This window comes from Canis aureus, chromosome 4 (assembly GCF_053574225.1).
Source record: "Canis aureus isolate CA01 chromosome 4, VMU_Caureus_v.1.0, whole genome shotgun sequence".
NCBI lineage: Eukaryota > Metazoa > Chordata > Mammalia > Carnivora > Canidae > Canis > Canis aureus.
In genome coordinates this window covers 80,558,079-80,583,450 of record NC_135614.1, presented here as the reverse complement: position 1 = coordinate 80,583,450, position 25,372 = coordinate 80,558,079, and the positions used below count along the sequence as shown (strand labels likewise).

Here is a 25,372-nt window from a genome sequence, read left to right as displayed (position 1 = left end):
TTCTCCCTCTGCCTGTGTCTCTGCCTCTCTTTCTCTCTCTGTGTGACTATCATAAATAAATAAATAAATAAATAAATAAATAAATAAATAAATAAATAAATAAGAGAGGGAGAAAAAAATTAGTCCAAAGTAATTAGAAAAAAAAAATGATAATTGAAATAAAGAAATAATAATGAAATTGAGAAAGATAAATATAGAGAAAAAATTTAAACTCAAAATTGGTTCTTTGAAAGGTTAAAATAATTTATTAGCATATAGAGAGGCTAAACAATTTTTAAAAGAAGCAAAATATGTATGAATAATATCAAAATGAGAAAGACATATTATACATATCTTATAAACATTTGAAGAAAAGTACAAAACAACTAGACTGTTGAATTGTTCAAATGCATTTTAATAAATGATTCTATAATCAAAAATGTCGAAACAGAAAATGAATTAAAAACAAAACCATTAAGCTCCCATGATTTCACCGAGGATTCTACTAAACATTTAAGAAAGAAGAAAATATTAGTCCTACTGAAACTTTCAAAAACTGATGATAAAACACCCTTCACCCTATTTTATGAGACTAAGTACAGGATAACTATGATATCAAAATCTAAAGAAGAATTTACAAGAACAGAAAATTACACACAAAAAAAATCCATTATAAAACTAGATGGAAAAGTTCTTCACAAAGTGTTAGCAATCCAAATACAGCAATATATTAAAAGTATAATGCATCATGACCAAATGGGACTTATTCTAGGAAATTACATTTTAACGTTTGAAATTAAGTTTAAAAATTCACTATATTGACAGAATAAAGAAAAAAAAATGACCCGAAATTATTTCAAAAGGTAAAGGAAAAATATTTAAGAAAATTCAATATCTCTCCATAATTAGGAAAATAATTCAGAATATTATGAAGAGAAACATCTGTAAAGACAGATGTACACACTACAGTGTGTACCTTTTTGGCAGTTCTTATAAAGTTAAAAACACAACTATCTTATGACCTTGTGATTTCACTTCAGTGTATCTACCCAAGGGAAATAACATGCCCACAATAATACTTGTACAAGTGTTCAAAGTAACAAAGTAACTTTCCTCATAAGTCTCCAAACTAAATATACCAATTACTTCCCATGAGACTAGATATGCAATGAGATTACAGTCATACAATTGTATACCCCCAACAATACAAAGAAAATCAAGCTAGTACTAATAAATGCAACACTGTGGATAAGTTTCAAAAATATTACTATTTTTTTTTAGATTCTACATGTGAGATCATACTTTGTCTTTCTCTGACTTATTTCACTTAGCATAATGCCCTCATGGCCCATTCATGTTGCAAATGTCAAGATTTCCTTCCTTTTATGGTTAAATAATATTCCATTATATTTTTATACTACATTTTCTTTATCTATTGGTCCATCAGTGAATTCTTATGCTGTGTTCATTTCTTAGCTACTGTAAATAATGCTGCAATGAACATGGAGGTGGATACATCTTTTCAAGTAAGTATTTTAAATTCCTTCAGATAAATATCTTAAAATGGAATTGCTAGGTCATTTGGCTTTTCTATTTTTAGTTTATTTAGGAAATTCCATACTGTTTTCATAGTAGCTGTACCAATGTACATTCCCACTAACAGTGCACTAGTGATCCCTCTTCTCATCCTCACCAACACTTGCTATTTCTTGATCTCACTTACATTACAGGTGGAATCTAAAAAAATAAAAAAATAAAAATAAATTTAAAAAAAAGAACAGAGTAAAAAAAAAGGAACTTAAAAACAGAGAATTAATTGGTGAAGGTTTGGGTGTGAATAAGATGGGTGAAGGGGATCAGAAGGAACAAATCCCTTCATAAAATAATTAAGTCTTGGGGATGTCATATACAGCATAGTAACTCTAATTAATAATAATTTGAAGGTTTGAGAATTGTTATGAGATTAGATCTTAAAAGTTCTCATCACAGGAAAAATAATTGTAATGATGTGTGGTGACAGATGTTAATAAGACTTATTATGATAATCATTTTGCAATATTTGCAAATATCGAATTATTATGTTGTACACCTGAAACCAGTGTGTTTATATGTTAATTGTATCTCAATGAGAAAAACATGATTTTTATCAAAAAAAAGGCTAATTAAAAAATAAGTCCATACTTAGGATTTTACTTATATGAAGTGAAAGAAGAGACAAAAAGACATGGTGAATAAAATCAAAGCATTTAATTTTTTATCTGGTGAGGATTTACTAAAAAAGGAGTTTGTTTTCAGGAGAAAAATAATCATATTTAGAAACATGTGGAAAATGGAGGACAGGAGTGAGATCATGAACAGTATTATTCAAGCAGAATTGTCCTACCTCCAAATCCTGCTCTGCCAAACCCCAGAATACTGGTAACCAACATTGAAGATTATACCTAGAAGAAATCAAAGAGATAACTTATTCGATGTACATATTTATTAATTGATTTACTTATTGTTTGCTTATAAAACTCAAACACGGCAGGGAAAAGATATACAGATTAAATGCATTTTGCTCAGCCAAAGGATATCATGGATGAGGGTATGTGTATCAAACCTAGAAAACAACTAAAACAGACTGAGGCAGCATAAAGGAGTATTTGAGGAGTTTTATCTTTTAGAGAAAATGATATTAATTTATTATTTGTCAGGTATGATTTGGTGAGGCACAAGGGTTGGGAAAAGATAATTAAAAACAAAATCTCCTCCCAATCCATAAAACCTCTCCCTAAGACTAGAAGAGAAAGAAAACAAGTTTATTATTGAATAAGCCCTGGACTAGAATGCGATGTGCATCACAGGCTAAGACAGAAAGAAATCCCACCCTTTTATATACCCAAGAAGATTAAAACCATTACATACATGTCCTTAAGTGAGAGAACTTGACAGAACCATTTGTCACAAACAGTTCATCCTAAATTCACTTGGTATTTGGAGTGACCATCTGTGTTAGTTAATTGGCTTTCTCCACATGAAAAATAAGCTTCTACATCTTTAGGAAAGAATGTAGTTTTGCAACTTGGAAGCCAGGCATCTGCTGAAGTGAGGCTCCTACCCACCCACATGAACTAGGAGACAGGGGCTCCATCTACTTTGATGCTTATGTTTCAAAAAAGATGGTTTCCAGTTCCTTGAGAAAGACATTTTTGAGTAATAAAGCTTCTAAAAGGTTTATTTAGTTTTTGAAAAAAAGGCTAAAAACATTTCAAGAGACAAAGAATCTATAATTACACACTTTTTAATGTAAATTATTTAGGGAAAGGGTGAGTGAAGTCAAATACCTTCCCTTAATTTCAACAAACAGAATTAAGCTTCTTTTTGAAAATTTTTATCTGCTCTTACACAAGACTCCTCTGCCTTCTTTTCCCCCAATTTTTGACTTTTTCAAGTATTATTAGGTAATGTTCTGATTAAAAATTAAAATATAGCATAAGTAAAATCACATTTCTCATTCTTTACTCAATAGTTTTTAAATGCATTTAATATAAACAATCAAAAATTTTAGCATGTTCAACAGAACTTCATCTTTGTCTCTTCCTATATTTACAATCTTGCCTCACTGCACTTTCCCTTTATCTCGCTAGCTTTCAACCATGTTAATTCAAATTTTATTTTATTATTTTATTTTATTTTGTAATTTATACAATTTTGCAAGTAATTTACTTACCCACTTTTTCTCCAAATGGAATTCTCTTTCTCCCACTCCTCATCTGGAGAGCTCATATTCACCCTCAAGCTTAGATTTCTCTGGCTCCAATTAACTTAGATCACTCTGCTGTACTCTTTCAGGCTACCTTGTTTTTCTTACTTTGCACTCATCTCCCAAAAGAGTACTTCAGTTATTGTGGGTATTCAGTTAATGTTTGTAATGTGCATAGTTTTTAATGTACATATTTTTTTAAAGATTTTATTTATTTATTCATGAGACAGAGAGACAGAGACAGAGGCAGAGGGAGAAGCAGGCTCCCCGTGGGGAGCCGGATGTGGGATTCCATCCCAGTACCCTTGGATCACGACCTGAGCCGCAGGCAGACTCTGCTCAACCACTGAGCCACCCAAGCATCCCCAATGTACATATTTTTTAAGAAAATGGTTACAACCTAACTCTGATCAAAAAACCTAAGTCGTCATTAGGTTAAAATGCCAGAAAAGGAGATGAAGAAGAAGAAGAAGAAGAAGAAGAAGAAGAAGAAGAAGAAGAAAGAAGAAGAAGAAGAAGAAGAAGAAGAAGAAGAAGAAGAAGAAGAAGAAGAAGAAAAAGAAGGAGGAGGAGGAGGAGGAGGAGGAGGAGGAGGAAGGGGGAAGGCGGAGGGGCGGGGGAGGGAGAAGGGGGAGGGGAGGGGAGGGGGAGAAGAAAGAGAAGAAGAAATCAGAACCCATTTAATCATTAACTACTTTGATTTAGCATGTGTCTAAACTTGTCTATAACATCACAACTTGCATAATTTATCAAGTAATTATATAAAGGCACATGAAATGTAAGCTATTAATTAAAATTTAATATGGAATTTAAATGAAATAGTTAAGCAGGCAGTTAATTGCATGGAATTCATTGGGGACATCAAAATTGTTTTAATAGACTTATAGTATCCGTGATTAGATCAATTAGTCTATCCAATATCTATTTAAAATTACTTTGCCATTGAGCTTTATTGAGGTAAAATTGTCAAGTTTTCAAATATTACAAAAGTCTCCTCAATATTCTGAAACAAATGGAACTTGATATAAACAACACCTGGGTCTCAGTAGCATAAAGCAAAGCTTAAAATGCAGCAAGGATGCAAAATACGGAACCACCCAAATCGAGGTGACTTCACATTTTATAACCAGCCACCTTCCTCCCAATGGCCAATACAGTGTTTCAATAAAGAGTCTCGTCATGAGAGAAAAGACTTTTTATTGAAAGGGACACGCTAGAAAAAAAATACCATAGTGAATATATTTTTCTTACAATCTGCTGGATATTGTGATCTAGATGAAGAAAGAGAGGGAGACATAGTTTGACTTTTCGCTCATTTGAATTTGTATGATGGAATAAAACAGGCCTTTTCGTGAAGTTATAAAATAATTTTGAAAATAATCTCTGATAACAATCCCTTCAAAATAAATTTTGTTCAGAATTAAGAGGCAGTCATCCCTGCCCACCAAATATTTTAATGGTTGCTATGATTATTTTTGTCAGTATTATTATGTCTTAATGGAATTCATCGTTAATACAGCTATATGAAATAATCTATAAAGCTATAATTTATTTAACTCCTACAATATGCTAGGGCACTTTATGATAGATACATATATACATAGATGACAAATAAATAGCTCTGAAAAAATGAATGGATTTATAGAATTCTTTCCGATTTTAAAAATGATGAAATTGAAGTGCAGAAATTTTGAATTACCACAGATGCATAGCAAGGAACTGGGAAAAGGTAACTGGAACTCAGAACACTCTGAATTCCAAAATCCATTTTGTTTCACCACTTACACACAAAGGCACAGGCGGTAAAACAATCAAAACCACCACTTTTTAAAATGTAACTCCGTTATTGACAAAGACCCCTAGGTCCTACAGTTTTTCTAATATATGATAATATTTTGATTAGAATAAAATATTCACATCACTGATCATAAAATATATTCATTGCTCAGAGCAAAATTATAATGAGAATAGGGATTTTCAAACTTGATTACTGATTAAGTTGTGCATTGAAGAGCTTTCCTAATTATTCCAGGAATTTTTCCTGCTTATTTATTTGTATCTGATTTCTCCATGTTTAGAAAAATGTATTGACTCATTCTTTCTCATTAAATTTGAAGGGTGAGTCCTGATTGGAACTCTCATTTTCCTGAGGAGATCAGAGAAGTTACGTAATTTGCCCAAGATTACATAGTTCCAAGGGGGCAGAATTAAGGTTAACGCATGTCTATCTGACTCAAAACACAAATCAAAATTGATTGTCACCATCCTACATTGTCAAAAAATTGCATGGAATAAATACCATAGTACTATTGGCAGTGTTGATTCCAAGACTTCCTCTTCCAATTTTTAGTCACTATAGCATATCAATATCTTAATTAAATCCCTTCCTTTCCAGACTTGCTAGTTGATGGACTACTGAATAACAGTATCAATAAGTGGATCCTGGTCAAATTGTTAAAACAGATATGAATGTTTATATTCACCCACAACTTGGGTAATATACTGGCCAATCAGTGAGCCCCAATATGAAAAGTTTTGTCAGACACCATAGATTATCTGCCAAATAGCTATTCCTTATCATCTTCCAAATAGATTCTCAATTTGGGCATCCAGCTCCACAGGGTAACTCAAAATTATCTAATTCAGTCATAATTATCTTACCCCTTTATGTAGTGTTTGGTCTAAGAGCGAGTTTGATCTATTTCTCACAATAGAAATATTTACGTATTAGAAAAGAAATCGATGTAAGGGGAAAAAAGTCTTATGCAGCCACATTGCAAAAATAAAAATAGGCATTTTTATACACTGAGCTCGGCAGAATAGAGAGATGGGAAGAATTTGTATCCCCAAACCCCCTGTCACATATGCACCACCAATATCCCTAGCTTTCTTGTCAAGTTGCTATGCTTCAAGACAATTTTATCCAGAAGCAGTCTTCATTCATACTCAAACTTATTAGGTAGGGAGAACAAATGAATAAATTGCCTTTGCATTTTCAAGAGATCACTAATCAAAACTGCAAATTTTTTTCAATACTAATTGTAATAATCTGTTGTTTCTGGAAATACAGTAACTAACAATAAAGACAAACCGCTTCCCTTATGTTTTTACATTTTAGGGGATACCAGAAAATAAACAACTAAGGTGAGTGACATGAATAAAATTAAGCAGGAAAATGAAAGGGAGTGCTTGGAGAGGTTGGTTTCAGTATAGACTTTAGATTACTCACTGGAAAGATAACATTTGAACAAAGAACTGGTACAAAATATGTAGGTAATTGGGTGAAGGACATTTCAGTCAGCAGGGAAAGCAAGCGCAAAGGTCTTAAGGAGCAGAATTGCCTGTCATATTCACAGAAATGAAGGGGTCTAGTGTGGACAGAAGAGTACGGGGGAAAATAGTAGGCGATGGAGTCAGAAATGGTGCAGAGAGCAGTGAGGGAATATACAGGTCATCTAAAGAAATCGGTCTTTATTCAGAAGGATAAATGAGGACACTAGGGAACTTTGAGCAAAGGAATGATATAGTCTGTGATATATAACAAGATAATCTTGACTGAATTAAGAATAGAATGAGAGCGATGAAGTGAGAAGCAGAGAGGCCAGGTCAGAATATTGCAGTAAACAAGGGAAGAGGCAACCCCTTCAACTGAGTCTCACACAACTAAAGAGATACGAATATTCTTATATGTGAACTTTAAAAGGATTTTTTGATAAAATTTGGAGAAGAGATCAGCGAAAGCGTTTTAGGCAGAGGAATGTTGAAGAGCCACAGTAGTATGGATGATTATAAAATATCTGAGGGACATATGGGTGGCTCAGTGATTGAGCATCTGCCTTCAGCTAAGGTCGTGAATCTGGAGTCCTGGAATCGAGTCCCATATCGGGGTCCCCACAGGGAGCCTGTTTCTCCCTCTGCCTGTGTCTCTGCCTCTCTCTGTGTGTCTCTTGTGAATAAATAAATAAAATCTTCTAAAAAAATAAAATAAAATATTTGAATGAGAAAAGAGGGGAGCTTGGTAAACCGTGTCCTAGCTCAGGCTGCCATAACAACATATCACAGAGTCGGTGGCTCAAACTACAGACATTTATTTCTCACAGTTCTGGAGGCTGGAAATCCAAGATTCAAAGTGCCAGCAGATTCTATGTCTGGTGAGAGCCCTCTTCCTGACTTGCAGATGGATAGCTTTTTTGCTGTGTCTTCAAATGGTAGAGAGAGAGAGAGTGCTTAGGTCTCTCTTTTCTCCTAAGGACACTAATCCCATCTTGGGAGCCCCCATTGTGATTTTATCTAAACCTAATTATTTCCCAAAGTCCCACTTCCAAACACCATCATGTTGGAAGTCAGGCCTTCAAATTTTCTCGTGCAGAGGGGAGCACAAACTTGAGTCCGTGACAGTCTGCTTTGAAGAACAATAATGGGGAACTATAGACAACAGCAGGCATCTTCACTGTCAACATGTTGCTTAGCCAAGCCTTCGACTTAGTTACTAGACACACCAGCTATCTCAATTCGGCCTTTAAATCTGATGAAATGAGTTTCTTGACTTTTCTGTCCTTTCTCGTCTTGTTCCCAGAGCTGACTCAAAAAAAAAAAAAAAAAAAAAAAAAAGTATAGTTAGGTTGAACAATACACAGTATGAAGAAGTTTTAGATCAATGTAGCCTGGGAATTATCCAAACAGAGGTTTAAATTTGATATGTTCCTGTGAACCTGAAAATGAGGAATCTTTAATCTCAAGCTGTTCTAGTCTGAGGGACTGCTGAGCTTCTGATTGAGATGTACACTGAGGCCAAAAATTGTTGATAGAATTTGTCGCATAGAATTCTCAAAATTGAAACTCACAGAGGTCTACAAGGGAGACAAGTACCTAGAGACAAGCAGACCTGCAAAACACGGCAGACAGCAGAGGGGACATATATGGCAGGTGGAAGAAAATGTAACCCCCAGACGTGAATAGCAGCAGATAGTGGGGGGTCAGTAATCTTTAGAGCAGGGGGCAAGATCTGGTTTCCAATCCCCAGATGGACTTCAGGCAAAGCAGGACTTCAATACTGACAGCATTTGAGCCCCAGGGCTTTAAATTACTATGTGAATTATAGGATCTCAATTAGAATGCTAAACACAAAATCTAAAAGGCAAGACAAAAATACAGCTAAACAAAAACTTTCTCAGGGGTTAGATGAGACCCCACCGCCCCTTCTTTGTGTAAACTTTAAAGCAATAGTTAATGATCTAAAGATCAAAGCGGTTTTTAGATAGATGACACAAGAAAACTCAATTAACACTCCAATCGTTTTTTCGCAAATCAGGTGTCATTATGGTTATATATTTGTTGTCACGGTTTAATGAGTAACAATGTGGGTTTTTTTTAATGAAATAATAATAAACATAATAATAAACATAAACCAGCTGTTACTTTTGAGGACATGTTATGTATTAGGCACTGCCATACAACTCCCTGCATTTTATCTTGTTAAATCAATGCAATAAACCTGAATGCTAGGTACCATTATTCAACTTCCAAGGACAGGAAACCGAGTTTCAAAGAGGTTAAGTAATTTGTCCGAGGTCACAGAGTCAGAGAGTGCTTTAAACCCCAAACCTGATCCCTGCCCACTAAATCTCTCTGAATCTTAACTAATCTGCAATAGAAATGTCTTTACAATGTCCATGTTCATTGTTTCTGTTCTAAGCAAAACAAATTGTGACAAGGAACCACCAGAGAATATTAGAGGTGAATGGGAACTTATGCATCAAATAGAACAGTGGTTCTCACTGAGAAAGAGAAAGGCAGTTTCTTGGAGGGAGGGTGGGGGTGGGGGGTGTGTCTGTGTGGGAGGGAGAGGCTGGAAAGATGTTGAAGGTTGATCACTGAGGGGATTTTAAAAATTTAACCACTCTGATTAACTCCTTTGGTGACTTCCATCAAAGGTCCTAAATTATAGTCCACCAGCCCTCTCTGGTCACAGATTAGGAAGTTAATTTCTAGAAAATATTTCTTGGATCTCTCATAACCCTCTAGGATGATTTCTGGAATCCACTCCTTAGCCCCTTTTCCTGCGATGCCCAGAATTCTTCATTGTAACAAACAGGCCAATTTAACCTTATTTACAGTAAAGGTTCATTGAACTCTTCCTCTAAAAGTACGGAAGCATTTGCAAACGTTTTGCCCCTAATTAATGTGTGAGACAGTCAGAATCCCTGTCTCCTCACAGAGTCAGAACATCGCAAAAAGCGTGACATCTGTGATGCAAAACTTGAAGAAGCTAAGAGAAACTCCCGTTTCATCATGTAGGCTGTGCTCAATACTACCAGGCACGTAATAGTAAGTCAATAATAGGTGTTAACCGAATGAGGCCACATTGTGCAGGCTGACAAAAGTTAACTGAAATGGAAAATTCCTGAGTATTTAGGTTTCCATGGTTTGGAAGTGGAACGCACTAAAATCGCAGGCAAGCTGAACTGACTACATTTTTCACTGTTGTACTGAGCTTATGGTGGCCTCACATTACCTTTCATCTAGTTAGAGAAAGAAAGCTTCTTGCAAAAGAGTGGAATCATAGTTTTGAAAGTTGGCAGAGCAAGGGAAGTTGCTTCTAACATAAGGACTGTGAATTTAATCTCAGCAAAGTAACCATGAAGAATGTTTCACTAATATAAATACATTACTCACATATTGGCTAAGGATTAATGCAATTACATTTCAAAATAAAAAGAAATAATGCACATACTTTCTAAGTTTGGTAATATGACGATCTGCTCTACTGTGACTTCTATGGTTTGGTATTTCCTGAGTTCATCCTCACCATCAAAACCGTATTTAAGTTGCCTAATCGAGACATCTCAAGGATCTATCATTTTAAAATAAATTTATGTCTGATACAAAAAAAAAAGTTGTTTGTTTTCCTATCCAGTTATTTATTTGTTTATTTTTAAAGATTTTATTTAACTTGCCAATATTATACTCCTCCAATCTCTTGATTTCAGATATAGAAAACATTTTTTCTCTCTCTTATCCAGACTGTTAAATATTATTAAACATATTCATGCACATAGTTAGTGTTTCTATAGGTTGCAATATAGAATAGTCTTGTGAAGGGTAATTTTCTTGAGGGCAAATTACAAAAACAACTCATGGTTATCAAAGTAAATTGTTTTTATACACTTTTGATGTCTGGTACTGGAGATGCCCAAGCATCCTAACCAGACAAAATCTTCCTCATGACATAAGGGTGGTGTTTCTCTCTCCCTTCTTTCTTTCTGCCAAAGGCTCCTGGAGCGCTTTCCTTCCTCTAAGCACATGAAACGTGTGATCTCCTTTGAGATCGATATTAATGCCATTTCAGTTCTTTGTGGAAATGAGATTAGAATTCTAAATGTTCAAAATCCAACAGCCTTTAATGAAAAATGATAGGAATTATCACACACCTAGAGCTTAGAAAGGATGGAATCGTATTTGCACATTATTAAAGATCTGAATAATTTAAGTTATTTTTAGATTTGAACTGCTTAGAGGATTTTAGAAAGCTCAATTTAAACTGCTCAAGAAATGCACTAGCTCATCCTGATTTCAGCAATCTTACATCACTTAAAATTTTTTCATGGAATAAATTCTTGGCTATTACAAAAACGAACAGATTTGGGACCTCAGATCAATAGTGGAGAAATACTAAAATTTTTAAATAAAATTTATTTAATTATTACACTATTAGACTTTAAAACATTTTTCTTAGATGAAAACTGTGCTTTGTTTTTACTTTCTTTTTCCAGTCCTCTGGTAAAAGAAATGGATTTTTCTAAGTCTTATATGTAATATAGAGTAATAGCATTCTAGTTATGCATCAGTGAACAGTGGAGAGAAAACGATTTGCTATAACCCAAATATGTTTTGTATTTCCAAAACAAATATGTTTTATACTTTCTCCAGTAATCTATGATCTCTAATATTTCTTGCATTCAGTTCCCTTACAAGTAAAATATGAAATTAATATGCCTCTATCTATGTTGTGAGGACAACCTAGGGGATTATAGGTATGCTATAATAATTTAGTATCATCATTTATGAAATACAGATGTTGGGGCAAGAAGCTTGGGGCAAATAGGACAGCATATCTTATTAAAGAGAATTAGAGATAAACAAAGAGGTGCGCTGGGTTGCTCAGTCTATTAAGTGTCTATCTTCGGCTCAGGTCATGATCCTGGGGTCTTGGGATCGAGCTGTTGTCAGGCTCCCTGCTCAGCAGACAGCCTGCTTCTCCCTCTGCTCCCCACTTGTGCTCTCCCACTATGTCTGTTGATGTCTGTCTCCCCCCTTCAAATAAATAAATGAAATATTTTTTTTAAAAAAAGAGAGATAAAAGAATATAAGACCAATGGTCAGGGAATACAGACCACGTGCATTGCCAATCCTCAGGGAAACTAGGAAATATTTTACCAAAAAGGTATTTCAGTCTAAAAATTAAAATAAGAGAAGCGGATGATAAAACAAATCCAAAGAATCATTCCTGATTTGTGACCATAGGTTCCTAAAATGACCAATAATCTAAAAATAAAACTGTAGTTTAAAAAAAAATCTAGTAGGTGGAATAGGCAGTGTTAATATAATAAAGGGTTTGAAGCAATTGCTTTCTCTAACAGAATCTCTACCTCTACTCAAGACCCTCATCCTCACCTCTTTTACTCTCTAAATTGCCTGACCTTTTTGTTATTAAGAAGGGTTTCAAGATTATGGAACTTGTGGCTGAAACTTCACAAAAGATGATTGCAAGCTGTTAGTCTAATTAAAAACTTTCTTCACAAAATCCTTTGATTCCAGAGGAATAATGGGCTGCAACTTCAACTTCAAAAACATTTCAGCAAGGCGACCTACATGCCTGATCTGAAATATTCCACTTATTTTTAATTTTTTTTCAATTATCATGGATTAAAATGGACGGTTTTTATGTAAAATTATGGAATTTTAATACATGTATAGATGTGTGTGAATGGTCACCATCGCTAGGGTATAGACTGATTCCATCACCTCCAAAAGCGACCTACTACTATCCCTTTATTCTCATCTCTCTCTCCCCCACCGTAACCTATGGCAACCACTGATCTGTTCCTGATTTCCAGAGTTTCAATTTTTACTTTTTTTTTTTATTTTCAAAGGTGTAATATAAGTGGAACTATGCAGTGCGTATGCAACCTTCTGAAACCAACTTACCTTACTCAGCACAGTGCATTCGAGATTCATCCAGATTGTCGCATCTATGAAAACTGCATTCGTTTTACTGCTGAATAGTATTCTATTCCTTTGTCCATAGTATTTTAATTGTTTATTCGTTAGTCTCATGTAACATATTTGGGTTGTTTCCAGTTTTCAGCCACATGAATATGCTACCAATCTTCATGTGAAGTTTTTCCTACAAGCCTAAGTTTACCTCTGCCTAATATGGAGCAATGGGATTCCTTGGTCACAAGGAAGTGTGTGTTTAGGGGTGCCTGGGTGGCTCAGCAGTTGAGCATCTGCCTTTGGTTCAAGTCATGATCCCGGGGTCCCAGGATTGAGTCCCATATCCCTGCATGGAGCCTGCTTCTCCCTCTGCCTGTATCTCTGCCTCTCTCTGTGTGTCTCTCATGAATAAATAAATAAAATATTTTAAAAAGTATATGTTTAACTTTATAAGAACCACCAAACTATCTTCCAGCGTGTCTGTGTCATTTTGCCTTCTGACCAGCAGTATTTGAGAATGCTAGTTGTTCCACGCCCTCCCCAGTGTGCAGTGCTGTCAGCATTATTTTTATTTTAGTTATTCTATTGCTCATGTACTGATATCTCATCATGTCTTTTTTTTTTTTTTTAACTTTTCATTTCCACAAGGACTAATGATACTGGATGTCTTTTTACATGCTTATTTGCTATCTTTATATCCTCTTTGGTAAAATGCCTGTATCTCTCAGTTGTTTTTAATGTGGGCTTTTTATCCCCTTATTGTTGTGTTTTGAAGGTCTATTATATATTCTCCATGCCTAACCTTGCCTGGATATGAAATATTTTCTTCTCGTCTGTGGTTTGCCTTCTTGCTTGCCCAACACTGTCTCTCACAAAAGAAATATAGTTACTTTTGTTGAAGACTGATTCATCCATCTCTAAAAAAAAAAAAAAAAAATGGACCATATGTTTGGTTCCATGTGTAAGAATTCATCACTTGAAATTAGATAAGGGAACTTGAACAGGTGCTACAGTACTGCTGAGCCAAAGAGATTATCAAGCCAGCTCCAGGGTAGGGCTCAAAGGGTTAGGGTTTTATTGAGAACTCAGAGATCCTCTAGAGAGTTCCTACCTGTAGATGGCGGGAGGAGGCCCGTCTGAAGAGTGCCCCATTGCACAGCTGTGTTCCTGCCAAGGCAATGCTTTTATTTTAGTCTGGTAAGACTTGTGTAAGACGTCCGACTACTACAACTGTAAGATAATAAACGTGTGCTGCTTTATGGCACTAAAATTTTTGGTAATACGTTACAGAGCAAATAGAAACTGAAAACAGCTATGCTAGTAGCACTGAAGACATTGGCTGTCGATGCAGAAAAAATAAAGAAAATTTGATTCTTCCTCATACTGTGTACAAAAATCATTCCTAGTTGGATTATGTACTAAGCGTGAATCAAAAACTTCTTGATGAAAATATTTCTGCTGAGAAAGAATTTAAAAGGCAACCTGTATGCTCAATAAAATATTAAGAGATTCTCAATATTCCAACCATTGAGGAAAAGTGAAAATGTTCAAAATGGGTTGGTATTTAATTCCTGTCAGACTAGAAATTAAAAACTACTCATCATACTAATTGCTGACGGGAAATTGAAATAATAATAATTCATGTACTGGTGGTGAGTTTATAAATTCGTACAGTCACCTTGGATTTTAATTGCTATTGTGCAGTAATGTTAAAAACCTGGAAAACCTAGGAAACTCTTCCTAGAAAACCTAGGAAACTCTGCCTGGGTTTTTCCTTTTACATTACTACCACACTCACAATACTTCTGATACCAGATGTGTGAGGGTTTTGCCCACACCAAGCCTTTCTCTGAAACTCCAGCAGGGTGTCCTACAATTTAACTCAATTCTGACACTACCTACTTTGAGATAGCACCAGATCCCACAGGTTATGGGCTCAGCCCACAAGATAATCCCCGCCTTTCAGACACCAATCATCAGGAGCAGATCCCCATGTCACTCAGAATTTCTGTCCGATTTGGCTGCAAATGGGAAGCCCTCATGACCTCCTTTTCTTGGATTGATCATTTGCTAGAACATTTCACAGATTCAGAGAAACATTTACTTTTATCAGTTTATTATATGATAAATGATATGATAGAGGATACATGAAATGTCTGATGAGAAAATACAGAGAGCCAGGTCTGGAAAAGTTCCAAATGGAGGAGTTCTGTAGGAACAGCAGCACAGAAGCTCTCTGAATGAACCTTGTGCTTTTGGGATTTTGATGATGGCTTCATCACATAGCACGATGAGTCACCAGCTCAATCTCCAGCCCTTCACTCATTCATAGAAGATATGCTGGGGGTTGGGAGCAGATCTGAAAGTTCAGAACTTCTAATTATTTCTGATGACCATCCCCCATCTTGGAGCTATCCAAGAGTCCATCTGGGTATAATAATATAATCATATTATTATCCCTAGAGTCGCCTCATTGGACCCAGAGACACTCCTATCACCAAGGAAATGCCAAGGAATTTAGGAACTGTGTCAGGAACAAAGATTAAAGATGAAATAATAGAACAAAATCTAATCCTAGTACTCTTATCACTTAGGAAATTATAACGATCTTAAGATCTCTGTGTCATGAACTGGGGGGAGAGTCCAATACATATATTTTTTTCTATTATTTCACAATATTTATTGATTAACTGAATGGGAAATCATTTTTAGATGAATTTGCACAAAGAAAAAGATGATTAAATTTACACTGCTTTACTGAGAAAAAAATATCCTCTGACATCAAACATAATTGGGCATATTTTTCAATTCTGGTATTGTGACATTGGTTAACTTATTCATGTTTACTAAGTCTTCATTTCTAAGTAAGTAAATTAAATTTAGATTTCCATATTTTGTATAACTATATCTACATGCTAATGTTATGTGGGATTATTCAACACATATGTAAAACACATTTAGTAATATCCTAAGCACATAGTAATACTATTCTAAATATTAGTCCCTGTCTTAAATAGTTTATTGTAGTATCTGATTTTTTTGCCTAAAAATTTTTCTCCATACTTAAATTGTTTATTTTGCTTGTAAAAAATAAAGATGAACATAGAAAATGGTAATATATAAGCTATCCAAGTCCATCTGTTTATATTGCTGAATATAAAACCACCTTAAAATTTAGAGGCTTAAAACAATTCTATCATTTGCTCATAATTTTTTAGCAATTAGATTGAGCTCAGCTGCACACTTCTGGTTGCTTCTCCTGGGTGAGTCACATGACTGACTCACCTGTGCTGAGTGGTCAACCATATCTACACTAGCTCTTCTGGCAATTGGCATTTGCTCCATCAGATTTTTCAACCTCCTATATAGGAGAGTAAAAATCTTCCTTTTGACTTCAGGGAACCATTCTATGAAGGTATGAGCAAATATGCAAGGCTCAGAAATTTACAGAGCCAGTTTGCAGCATTACCTTGGACAAAACAAGTCACAGGGCCAGCCCAGGTTCAAGGTCTGAGAAAATAGGATCTAATTCTTTGATGGGAGAATTTATAATGTTACATTACAAAGGGAAAGAGGAATTATTGTGGTCTTCTGTGCAAACTATCTACCATACCAAGAAATTGTTGTTTAAACATATTTATTAATTATTGACATACTCTATACAGTATTTATGAATCATAAATGCTGTAAGAGCAATTGGTCTGACAATAATTTATTTGCTATTTATTAAGGTAATGCTAATCATGATCATTTAGTATGGCATTTCTGTGGGAATTTATATAACTCAAGTTATATTTGAGCATAATACATTAATTATTAATGTGCATCATTTAAAATTATGTGATCAAATTAAACTCATTCCCAGAACTCTATATTTATTCCCCTCAATTACAGTACCCATGTAATACATCATTTTGACTATTACACAGAGTAATATATAAATCTTCCATTATCTGATTGCCATGATATTACTAATGTTCTTCGAATTTTTCAATCATTTATTAAAGGCTATCTTAAGATGACCTAAGGTAAAAATTTACTTTTTCTCTTCTTTAGAAGTGATAACCAGGGGTTATCACTGGCGATTCAGTCAGTTAAGCCTCTGCCTTTAGCTCATGTCATGATCTCAGGGTCCTGGGATAGAACCCCGTATTCAGCTCTCTGCTCAATGGGGAGTCTGCTTCTCCCTCTCCCTCTGTGCTCTCTCTCTCAAATAAATAGATAAAATCTTTAAAAAAATAAATAAAATAAATTGATAACAAAGCTGAGGGAAGCAAGGAGGATGAATACCACACACATTAAGACACTACTAGACACTCATTAGAGCCTGATACTGAAGATTAATCCAATGAAAATCAGAGAAATGACTGTGCCTTTCCTCTGCTCTGTTGGTATTAGTTAACACCAAACTTTTTTTATTTTTATTAATGGATAATACTTCTATAAGTTTTATATATTTGTGGTCATTGAAAAGATTTAAAAACTTCAGAGACAAACTTTGTCTCCAGATATACCCAGTGGTATTATTTCTCCATTCTAGAGGAAGCTATAGAAAAGTCAACTTAAAGAATATAAAGTATTCTTATAAAATATTAACTCCATCGTTTATTTTCCAAAGTTGTCACTGCTTTTTTGTTCTCAGTTGGAAATTTTATCTCATAACCTTCTTCACCATGTGTGGATGCAGGGGGCATTTGGTCACAGATTAATAAGTAAAAAAGTCAATGGATAGGTGGAAAGAAAAGTGAATGGAGGGATGGATGGACAGATGGAAAAATAGGTTAGATAAACCAAGAAAACAATACAGATTGCATTGTAACATTCCCCATTTAAATTCGTCTAATTACTCTCATTTAGGATTATTTTCATACTCTGTAGCTTGACATAACCTGAGTTCTGCTTAAAGTCTTCAGCCATCTCATCTTCCACCATTCTCAACATGCCCTAGCTCTAGCCATAATGAACTAACTGCAATTATCCAAATGCTTTCTCTATTTCCAGACTATATCTATAATTTTTACATAACCAAACACTCTTCCTTTGTGCCTAGTCCATGCCAATTGTTAAAAACCTACCCCATGTTACTTCACTTGGTTAACATTCTCTAGATCCTCTGATCTAGATGTTCATTTGCACATCCATGTATATGCCTCAAGAATACACTCTATATATGATTCTATTATTTTCATGTGTTCAATGAGTTTCTGAATACTTCTCTGTTTCTATATTTTGGTACCTAATTATTTAAATTGTCTAAAAGTGTTGGAGACAAAATAATCTTTGTGCAATATATAAAGTTGTAATTTAAATTTTTTAATAAGTGGAGGAAAAACTAAAATGTGAAGAAGCAACCTAAATTACCATATCTATATAGTAACATCTATAATTTATAAATTAGCCATAAATAAAAACAAATATATAGATTCATTTCTTAAATGATAAGGAAAAATAAATAGAAATTTATTAGCTTTCTGTGTTTCAGGTAATTACTTTAATAGAATTTTTAAGGCTCCTTTTTCTTGTTTTGAATTTATAAAATAATTTGAAAAAATATCTTTGTCTTTTACATAGTCCACCTTTTTGCAGTGACCTACAGTAAATTAATATATCCTGTAGATTTTAGAAAAATACTGGATATTCAAAGGCTAATACACTATTATCTTTTTAAAGTGAAAACTAAACCCACTACCTCTCTAAATTATATTTGAAGATGTTCCTGTTTTGACATTAACTGATAATTTTACTTTTTAAAAATGTCAGTGTATCATTAAAGTAGCTATTAAGCTGCTAATAGGCACTTAACATTGTGTTAGCTTATTATAAGTAGTGTTAACAGTCCTACAACTTTTTCATGCAGGTCACTTAAACATATCATATAAATTAAATTAAATGTAATCATCTAAAATAAAATGAGAATGAAAATAACTAAGAAAGATTCTGCATAGAGACTATTAACAAAGCTTACAGATATGTGAAGTCAGTTTTTGGAAGTTAAATTCAATATATGTGAGCATAATCATATTTTAAAATTTTATTTCAAAGTAAATTGTCTCAAAAGTACATTTTAGTGTGTTTAAAATGTGACGGTTTGATGAAACATAATTTGAAATTTTAAAAGATTTAATTTTAATGAAAACCAAAAGCAAAACACAATATGAGAGATTTCGCATTCTCTTCTCTAGGAATCTCTCAAGACCTAGAGTCACAGGAAATTCCTACCCAGAGATGAAGTGGCAAAAAAATATGTTGCAAAAACTTGTCCTCAGATGTTCTAGCAGCAGTAATGATAGTACCCAAAGAATGGAAACTATCCCTATGGACTTGATGGGATTTATTCAGAGAACATTATATTAATTGACCTTGCTAGGGATCCCTGGGTGGCAGAGCAGTTTGGCGCCTGCCTTTGGCCCAGGGCGCGATCCTGGAGACCCGGGATGGAATCCCACGTCGGGCTCCCGGTGCATGGAGCCTGATTTCCCTCTGCCTGTGTCTCTGCTTCTCTCTCTCTCTCTCTCTCTCTGTATGACTATCATAAATAAATAAATAAATAAATAAATAAATAAATAAATAAATGATTTAATTTACCTTGCTATATGTTGAAGTCCTAACCACCAACACCTTAGAAATGTGACTGTATTTATAGTTAATATCTTTAAAGAGATAATTGAATTAAAATTAGATCATTAATATGAGCCCTGGTGTTCTTACAAGAAGAGGAAATTTCCCTGCAAGGTTGTGGAGAAAACGCCATGTGAAGACACATGAAGAAGTAGGCCATCTGCAAGCCAAGAAGAAAGGCCTCAGGAGAAACCAATTCTGCTGACTTGGACTTCCAGGCTCCAGAATTGTGAGAAAATTAATTTCTGTTGTTTCAGCCATCCAGTCTATGGCACTTTGTCATTGGAGCTCTAGCAAACTAACAAAAAACATTAAAAAAAAAAAAAAAAAAAAAGAAGTGGGGATCCCTGAGTGGCACAGCGGTTTAGCGCCGGCCTTTGGCCCAGGGCGAGATCCTGGAGACCCGGGATTGAATCCCATGTCGGGCTCCCGGTGCATGGAGCCTGCTTCTCCCTCTGCCTATGTCTCTGCCTCTCTCTCTCTCTCTCTCTCTCTCTCTCTCTGTGTGTGTGTGACTATCGTAAATAAATAAAAATTAAAAAAATAAAATAAAATAAATAAAAAAAGAAGTGCTGATACATGCCGCAACATAGATGAACTGCCATAACATTATGCTAAGTAAAACAAGACAAAACAAAACAAAAAATAGACGTAAAAGATTTCATTTCTACAAATAGCTCAATATAGGCAAATTCATAGAGATGGAAAGTAGTGTCAGTCATGTGCTTACTAGGTGAAAGAAAGAAATCAAAGTGACTATTAATGATTCTAAAATTTCTTTCTGTGGTGAACAGAATATTCTGGAATTAGACAGTTGTGATGTATGAACAAACTTGTAAATACTCTAATATGTATATGAGAGAGACAGAGATAGAGAGGAATTAAAATGTATTCCACATCAGTTATTTCCTCGTTTATTTTTATATATGCTTAGAGACTGGGTTTTCATGTATTCTAAGGACTTCATCCTATTAAGACTTGACAGAGATGTCTTTCTATGCATCACCAGTTGCCATCCATCTTCAAACTCTGGCTCTCACATGCAACCTTCAAATTTGTGATCAAACCCTCCTCAACTCTCATAGAAACTTCACAAACTCCAAAATCCCCTTTATTGCAAAAGAATTGTTTCTCCTTTATTGTGTAATTGGGGTGGGAGGTGTCTAAAGCTACTAAATCACTTTTTATCACCTCAACTTAGTATTATTTGACTTCAATCTTCATCTTAATTCACTTTATTATTATTTTTGGCCTATTTAAAGAATAATTATTTACTTTCTTTTGTTTCAACATTTCATTCAAATTAGTTAACATATAGGGAGATATTGGTTTCAGAAGTAGAATTTAGTGATTCATAACTTAAATACAACACCCAGTGCACATCACAAGTACCCTCCTTAATACCCATCCCCCATCTTGCTCTTCCTCTACCCATCTCCCCCCCATCAACCCTCAGTTTGTTCTCTATCAATAAAAGTCTCTTATGGTGATGCCTGAGTGGCTCAGTGGTTGAGTGTCTGCCTTCCGTTCAGGGTATGATCCCAGAATCCTGGGATCAAGTCCCTCATTGGGCTCCTCATAGGGAGCCTGCTTCTCCCTGCCTGTCTTTGCCTCTCTCTGTGCATCTCTCATGAATAAATAAATAAAATCTTAAAAAAAAAAAAATAAGAGTCTCTTATGGTTTGCTTCACTCTTTTTTTCCCTTCCCCTATGTTCATCTGTTTGTTTCTTAAATTCTAGATTTGAATGAAATCATATGGTATTTACTTTACTAAAATTTCTCTCCAAGACCAACTTCAGTGTGATGGGATTTCAAAGTCCCTAACTTATTTGAGTCCTTAAAAACATTTGACATTATTGCCGTTCTCCCTTCTAAATACTTTTTGTTGTATCTATGACTCCTCTTTTATAGTGTTAAGTAGTTGTTATATAGTCCTTAGTTCACCTTGTTTTGCATACCCTTTTTATTCCACCCACCCTATTATGATGTCAATATTCCTAAGTGTGTTTTGAAATCCAGAAATATATTAGCAATAGATGATTTATTCCAACATATTTATTTGTATGTTCTACCCATAAGACTTTTATGTTTTTTCAAGCAATCCTTTTCCTGCAATATCCTATCCCTTTAGAGTGAATGTAACTACAATCGTCCCCTTACACAAGCCGGAAGACATTTTTGGAGTGCTCTTTCTTGCTCACCACTCCTATATCCACTTAATCCCCAAGGTTCTGTAAATTCAAATTGTCCTGCTAATCTTCCAATTTCTTGTCGTGGCCACTCCCATCGTTCTTGTTTGTCATAAAATTGTTTGGGATACAGTAATAGTCTCTTACCTACTACCTTCGCATTCACTATCCTATCTTTTGCTCTAGATGTACGATGTGATTTATAAGCCAAATTAGCTTATGAATTCTATTACACAAAGAATCCCTACCACCACCTTCAGGATAAAATCTAAACACACGATGGTAGCTGTCTAAATCTTGTCTTCATTAACCTTTACTTCCTCAACATCATCTCTTGCCACTGCTCCCTTCACCTTGATTCTATGGGCAACTGAATTACTTAGTTTCTCCAATATACATACTTCTCTTTTTCACTTACAGCTTTCAAACATTATATGCACACGTCTTCAAATGGTTCTCCCTTGACTTTTCGTCTAAATACTGCTTCCAGCTGATTAATTGGTTTAGAAAGCATTTCTACTAGATTGAATTAACTGCATTTTCAAATATCTGTTTTTTACTATCCAAGAAAATTAAATTTCCCTCTTTCAGTGATCAAACCATGCTTTCGTGAAACTATCCATTACTTACTAGCGTGAATTCTACAGCATAATAGTTTAAGAATATTTGGAATGATTGCTCATTGTTAAATCACAAGTGTCTTCAGCAATGGTTCAGTAAATATTTATAGAATGACTACATAACATAAATAAAATATTTCTCTTGGGGAATGATCTCCTAAAGCATTGAAAGTATGGATTAGGGATGCCTGGGTGGCACAGCAGTTTGGCGCCTCCCTTCAGCTCAGGTCGTGATCTTGGAGTCCCAGAATCGAGTCCCATATCCAGCTCCCTGCATGGAGCCTGCTTCTCCCTCTGCCTGTATCTCTGCCTCTCTCTGTGTGTCTCTCATGAATAAATAAATACAATCTTTGAAAAAAAGTATGAATTAAGTGACACGTATATATTACATTTTGCCACTGCTGAGGATGCTTGCTTAAAAAAAATTAAATCTTAAAAAAAATAAATCATGAATTTTAATTTGCAAATGTAAAAAAAAAGAAAGATAAAAAAAAAATCCTAAATCTGTAAGAATGTTTCACTTGATGATATGTTCTTATATTTTTCTATTATGTCTGTCTAGCTTGTAATACTTTTTTGGTTGATTGAAATTAGGTGAAATAACAGTAATTGTCTAGTTTGGTGCATTAAAATTATATAGAATAGATGAAAGATGATACATAGATGATATGGTTATCATATTTATGTACTATGCACTATAATGTCCTTTTTTAATCAATGTCTTTTGATTTTGAGGGTTCTGTTTTTGTTTAAATATTGAATACATACAAAATGGTATTTATAGTTATTATTGGATAAAGAATAAAAATAAGATAAACATAAATGAATTCACACACGGAGAAAAATTTGAAGAATGGAAACTATCTATGACCCTGATCCCATCTTGCTCCTATTCAGGAGATGACAATTTTGCTAAATTGTACATTAATTATTCAATTCCTTTTTAACATATGCCACATGAATATTTAATATTAAACCATATAGATTTATATGCCTTTGAATATTATCTAAGTGAAATAGATATTTGAATAAATCAAAAATTATTTTCCATTCCCTTATTAGATATTTAAATTATTCCAATTTTTTGTTAATAAACATTACTGTAGTAAATTTATTGACCCGTCTCCAGATTCATTTGCCCAGTGGTTTCTCTTAGGTAGATACTTAGCAGTGGAATGTGTTTCTCATGCTAATATGCAGATTTACAAAATAGTGATAAATTGTTTACCAGTATGTTTATAAAATTTATATTTTCTTCAGCAATATGTAAGGTTCTCATTACTCTAATTTTTGTCAACCTCTGAAGTTATCAAAACTTAAACATTTTGCTTGAAAGACCTATGCAGTTTACTGTTTTTTTGTTTTGTTTTTTGTTTTTTTTAGTTGCTGTTGTTTAAGATTTTATTTATTTATTCATGAGAGACAGAGAGCGAGAGAGGCAGAGACACAAGACAGAGGGAGAAGCAGGCTCCATGCAGGGAGCCTGATGTGGGATTTGATCCTGGACTCCAGGATCACACCTTGGGCCGAAGGCAGATGCTAAACTGCTGAGCCACCCAGGGATCCACAATTTATTGGTTTTTAATTTCTATGTTCCATGTTGATATTTTTAGTATGTTTCCAGAAACTGTTGGTGCTTCAGATTCCCTCTTCTCAAAAATGACTGCATAAGACTTTGACTATCTTTTTCTATTTGACTGGTTACCTTTATATTATTATTTAGTAGTATTTTTTAAAAATTTTTTAACTTTTAATTTTAATTCTAATTAGCATATAGTGTTATACTAGTTTCAGGTGTACAATATAGTAACTTAGCACTTCCAAACAACACCTGGTGCTCATCGCAAGTGCCTTCCTTAATCTCCAATTTAGTAGTAATTCTTTATATATTTTGGGATGAAAAGCTTTACCAGTGTTAAAATATATGTCCTTCTAGTTGGTAGCCTATCTTTTCAGTTTTTGCACAGTGAATTCTGATGAATTGAAATCTTAGCGAGGGATGCCTGGGTGGCTCAGCAGTTGAGCATCTGCCTTTGGCCCAGGGCGTGATCCCAGAGGCCCAGGATCGAGTCCCATATCGGGTTTCATGCATGGAGCCTGCTTCTCCCTTTATGTCTCTGCCTCCCTCTCTCTGTGTCTCTCGTGAATAAATAAAGAAAATCTTAAAAAAAAAAATATTAGCGAAATGTGCCCATCTTTTATTTTATGACTTATGCTTTTTATCTTTCAGGTTTTCTGTCTATTTTTTGTGTCTTTATGGTTTCCTGTTTTTGTTTTTTTCAGGATTTTCTTTTCTCAGGTCATAAACATATAACTAAATATTTGGGATTACAAATTATTCTGAGATCGTTCAGTAAATCCTTCTTTACAAATCCCAATACTCCTGTTAATGAAAAATTGGTGGTAGTATTACATGTCTGAAAAATTTTTAGCCATTATGGCTTTGTCTACAGAGGAAAAATGAAATAAAAAGCTAAGAAATTATCCAGCAAGTTTATTTTTTAACAACTGATATAATGTATTTTTAAATTCAAAATAAAACTTTTCTGGGGTCTTTGGGGGGACTCAACTGAGCATCCAACTCTTGGTTTTGGCTCAGGTCATGGTCTCTAGGTCCTGAGATTGAGCCCTACATCAGACTCAGGGCTCACAGTGGAGTCTCCTTGTCCCTCTCCCTCTGCTCCTTTCCCTGCTCATTCCCCACCCGCCTTCTCTCATAAAAATAAATAAATGAAATATTAAAAACCTCCCCATTAAATATTATTATTTTTCCTGAAACATGTTTAATGTTTAATGTGTCAGATTGTTTAACTTAGTTATACTATATAGCTAAAATCCATTTTATATAATAGTTTTTAAAGTAATTAATTTAGAAGTATATGAGTGGTTATTCAATATGACATTTGTATCTTAATTGGTGAGTATTGAGTATAATTTTCTATTTGAATAACTTTTAAGTGGAAGATTAATCAAGCTCTATCTTATCTGACTTTTAATAATTTTG

General features: G+C 34.4%; 1 long non-coding RNA gene across 2 annotated transcripts in view; it reads right to left on the bottom strand.

The window, feature by feature from the left end:
• Positions 1–1,653: 1,653 nt before the first annotated feature.
• Positions 1,654–25,372, bottom strand: part of LOC144311958 (uncharacterized) — a 113,727-nt gene continuing 90,008 nt past the window's right edge. Inside the window, exons 5-7 of one of the 2 annotated variants that reach the window (XR_013377429.1) lie at positions 14,052–14,107; positions 2,363–2,420; positions 1,654–1,716 (exon numbers count right to left, since the gene is read on the bottom strand). This is a non-coding gene — a long non-coding RNA (uncharacterized LOC144311958). The remainder of the gene's footprint in view (positions 1,717–2,362; positions 2,421–14,051; positions 14,108–25,372) is intronic. The other variant, XR_013377430.1, reaches the window with a different exon arrangement.